Source organism: Macrobrachium nipponense, chromosome 7, assembly GCF_015104395.2.
Source record: "Macrobrachium nipponense isolate FS-2020 chromosome 7, ASM1510439v2, whole genome shotgun sequence".
NCBI lineage: Eukaryota > Metazoa > Arthropoda > Malacostraca > Decapoda > Palaemonidae > Macrobrachium > Macrobrachium nipponense.
Window position 1 is genome coordinate 106,365,564 of NC_061109.1, and position 4,921 is coordinate 106,370,484.

Consider the following 4,921-nt stretch of genomic DNA (forward strand, 5'->3'; position numbering starts at 1 on the left):
TTATTCATCTCACTTAGATTACAACCAAGAGGCTGCCCGCATCTGGTTACTTGGGTCAAAGTGCTACCCAAATCAAAGGGGTACTCCAACCAAAAAACCTACCAACACCAAAAGGTATTCAGTGTCAAAACTCACCCCAAAACACGGGTATTGCAATGCATACACTGATAACAAAAATAAGCTTTTTGCTTTGAAATTTTATAAAGCTCCCTGATCTTATTTCAAAGCTAATAACAACTACTCAAAGCAAACCCATAAATCTAAATCTTTTGACAAAAGCTTAACGTTAAAAAGGACATTATTCTACTCGGCTACTGATGACTTCTTTCAAAGCGACATGGAAACTGTTTTCAATTCCGCATTTCTTTGAAAATTTTCAACAGACAAAAACGTAAGAAAACAAACATTGAACCCATAGGCCTCCGCCATACATAGGAATCAACCTTCAAGATCACTGATGTCAATTCCACCACAGCAAAGATGGTTTCCACAATTGTCCTGTACATACTTTTTGGGGCTGTGACCTTCTATGGTTAATAATCATCGCTGCAGGTTAAATTATTTTATTTTTCGATCAATATTTTTATAATAGACCAATAAAATGCCTTAAATCTTACTCTGAGACAATGAAATAGAAAGGACATTCGCATTCAGTGTAATTTTCTGCCCTCAGAATTTATTTGCATTAAAAACTATATAAACTAAACTATCTGTATAAAATACGGTGATTTTCAGACTGTGGAAAGTGACATAATTTTATTTTCTCTTGGTAACTAACAGTTACTGATGGTGAAAATATAAATTCATGACATAAAATATAAGTAAATAAATGAAAAAAAAGTCTGCTTTGGTGTATCAGGAAGCACAGAGAGGCGAATTTATTGGATAGGCAGAGATTTTATATTTTAAAGGGGAAAACAGTAAGATGAGGAACAAATCCGTTGACCCCCGGATTCACAAATCCCAAGCAGTGTTTCGGGACGTGAGGCACGCCGAGAGGTAAAGCTGGTTTACTTAAGGTAGATCCTTAGATGAGCCCTATGCTTGCGAGACGTTTGTTTGGCGGCCGCTGATTGGCTATATCACTGGGAGGTATAGGCAGTTCCCAGCCAATCAGCGGCCGCCAAACAAACGTCTCGTAGGCATAGGGCTCACCCAAGAATCTACCTTAACTGAACCTGCTATAGTTAGATTTAGCCAGCTTTGTGCCGGCACGGGCTTTTGTTTTTCAGCAGCCTGTAAATAATAACACGCCAAGAGCTATGTGGAACCGGAAGGGTCCACAGCACGGCGTTCATAGGAAGCCCTAATAGGAAAAACAGCAGTGTAAAGAGAATTACTATACTATATATACTATACTATATATAGTACTATAAGTACTATATCAAATTCGCTAGAGAATAGAATTTATGATTAGTCTGAAAGCAAAAAGTAATCCCAAACCAGTTGGTTTGGAAAACAAACTTGAGTTGGGTAATAAACATCAATCATGACTTCAGCAGATATCGACAAAAGATTTTCATCTCCTCGGGGGATTGTCAGAAGCGAGTAATTTGCCTCTTGAGTTAGATGATGATTTGATTAAATCACCAATCATCCACCATATCCAACTGACACCTAAAACACAACCTAATAATTCAACCATTCTAAATATAGCCGTATAACGTTACAAAACATCTCAAGGTATGGCTAACATTCTCCGCCAAAAATATATCTAAATTCTAGCAAAACCATGCTATACACTGCCCGATAATATGACAAGACTAAAAAAATAAAATCACATTTACGCTTTTGACCTCTTATAGAAGTAAAAAAAATTACCATATTTTATCTTTAATTGCAACAGAATGCAATATAAGTGCGCCTTCTCATACGTTAGAGGGCCAAATCTTGCAGGTATTAATTAACATTAAGAGACAATAGCCGTTTGGCTGGCAGGGCTCGAAGACCCTCTTATTATCAAAAGCATGATTTACTAATGTTCTTCTTAAGGGCCTAATTTCAGGGGTCATTATAAAGTTATAATTGCACCTTCGGAAGGGAGACTACAAGGTGCATGGAGTACATAGATAACAATTCACCTCTTTCGTTGAAAATTATAACATAAATGAAAAATGTAAAACGACCGTGGGTGCTCATCATATTGCAATAAATAAAAACTGCCCATTGTGATTTAGAGGTAACGAAAGACAAAGACGGCACTAAAATCATTTTTGCTTCATATCGGACTCCCTCCATTCCTCCCTCCCTCACTCCCCCTTTATAACTTTTACTGACTTGTACAAAATTATTCATCGTGGATGAATATATCATTTGTATCCATACCGAAAGCACTAAGCTTTTCTAGAGAGCGCGATTCCCTTTTTATTATAAAAAACAAAGAGAGCATCAGCCACAGTAGCAAAAAATGAGCAAACTTTTTCAGAACCCTTCAGAACCTTGTATAATATTCAGTCGCATAAAGAAAGAAAAAAATTGCCCTTTAGATCGGTACGTGGTAACAGACATGTATCGAGTGACATCGCAATGGGTGTCTATTGCAGTAAGAGGTCCAGAATTGCAATCAATAATGGCGCTGGCGAAAGCGCCACTGTATCGGATACCAAACTCCTTCTACTCTAACGTGTCTCAATTGTTTGAAGTTGGGATAGACGTTGGACGGTAAGCAGTGTAACATCGATTTTGGTGATGCAACCTTTCATTCTCGTCTCTCGGGGAAGTATTACGTCGAGAACCAAAAGTGTTTTAAAGTGGACACGAGGGTTAAGGGGGTTGATAAATTCATAAAACTGAAAAAAAAATGGTCAAAACGAAATAATGGTTAGCTACCGAATAATGAATGTTAGGAAGAATATAGAGATGGGCAAAAAAATGCAAAAAGACGTGAAATATTTAAAAACTATTCACACAACATTCAAGAAATATTTATTACTTCACATACACATAAAAATAAAGATGCGCGTCGTTCATTTCAAGAGTGAAAATGTATAATATAACTGACGTCTTTAGCTTGAAATTTATGATAAAGATTAAATATGCACACTTAATACAAAATGTCTCCTAAATAACACCAATTACTACCTTCAAAACACCATATGAGCCCAGCTTAAAAATCTTCGCTATTTACAGATATAATAATAAAGATATATAATAAACATATCAAACTAGAATATGAAACAGAGAAAACAGTAATACAAAGTGTTCCATTTCTTTTCGGATACACAATTGTTAATGAGAATGAGAACAAGTTCCAAATTAAGCACATATGAGAGAGAGAGAGAGAGAGAGAGAGAGAGAGAGAGAGAGAGAGAGAGAGAGAGAGAGAGAGCAGGTTTGGTATTTTGAACAGTGTTCTTGTTAATACCCGAGTGATGACCTGCATTCAATACCAAACCCTACCTAGTGGCAAACTTTGACTATACAACAAGAGGGATACAACCTCTCGAGTCATTCAGTTCGCGTGTGTGTCTGCAAGAGCAGCAACTTCGCACTTCATTGGATATGCTTATCACTAAAAGCATTGAATCAAAATTGGGAATAAATGAAGTGTTTGAATCCCACTGAGGAAGGGAGGATTACTGCAGCTATTAAAAGCACATATCTATTGAGACCAGTAAATGATATATATGTTTGTTCAGTTTACAACTCTTGTGGACCGTTGGTTTACCATAATAAAACGGAGATGCAAGCGAGCAGTAAATAATACCCAGGATTTTCCTTTCCTTTTTTATTTTATTTAGGTGGAAACCGTTATCAGTCGAAATAAAATCATGCGTTTCACTATATTTATGTGTGCACACGTTCACATCCAGGTGTACACATACATACATACATACATACATACACACACACACACACACACACACACACACACACACACACACACACATATATATATATATTATATATATATATATAATATATATATATATAATATAATTAATAATAATAATATAATAAAAAGATTTGTGCTGAGACCCCAAGCTTCAGAATTTGATAAAAAGCAAATCTTTCTTTATTTCCATCAGTTCGTGTGCTAATGCATTTAACCACAATAGCAAAATCGTTTGGTCGCCATTAAAAAAGAACGAAACATTTAGGGAGAGCAATCTTCCCAGCAAAACAAGATGATTATCGATCTTTCCACAAAGAGATGGAGGTGAAATTTCCTCAACCTCTTCGTCATTACACAATTAACTATATATCAGTTCGAGTGATTTTCTGTTATTACTCGACGGGAGGTAGATTACCAGTCAGACCCAACAACTGACGTCGAGGGTACTTCGCTGTCTGACCCATCTGCCCAATTTACTACAAAATTCTCTGTATAAAAAGGATGAAATTACAGAAGAGGATATAATGCCTATCAATTCATCACCAGCCTGTCACACTTGAAGAGATAAAAATGCAGCTGTGGGTTATAGAAGTAGACCTCAAAAGACTGAAAATCTTACTGAGGTATGTGTAAGTCAACATTCTACCTAAAAGATGCTCCCACATGTAACTAGGAAAGATAAAAATTCATATCGTTCACAGTAGAACTACCACTTTTAAAAATGAAAGCCTCTATAGCATATATATAAATATAATATATATATATATATATATATAAAATTTCATCACCTCCAACAACGTTAACAATAGCATTAGAACAAGTTCAGGTGTCGATGAAATTCTACAAGGATTCAAAGCTTACTTCCCGATTCTTACAAAGGTTCTAGTGGGAACAGCTCCCAGACTACGAGTAATGAAGCAGTGACCTTTGGTGAAAATGCGCCAAAGGTGCCTGGCTGTAAAGGCTCCTTAACAGATGTACTTTCCTTCAATATTTAGAGCAATAATAATATTGTATTCTTTTATGAGCTTTGAGGCCAAATGATGACAGAGGTTATCTAATTAAGTTATCCACGTTTACATCGAA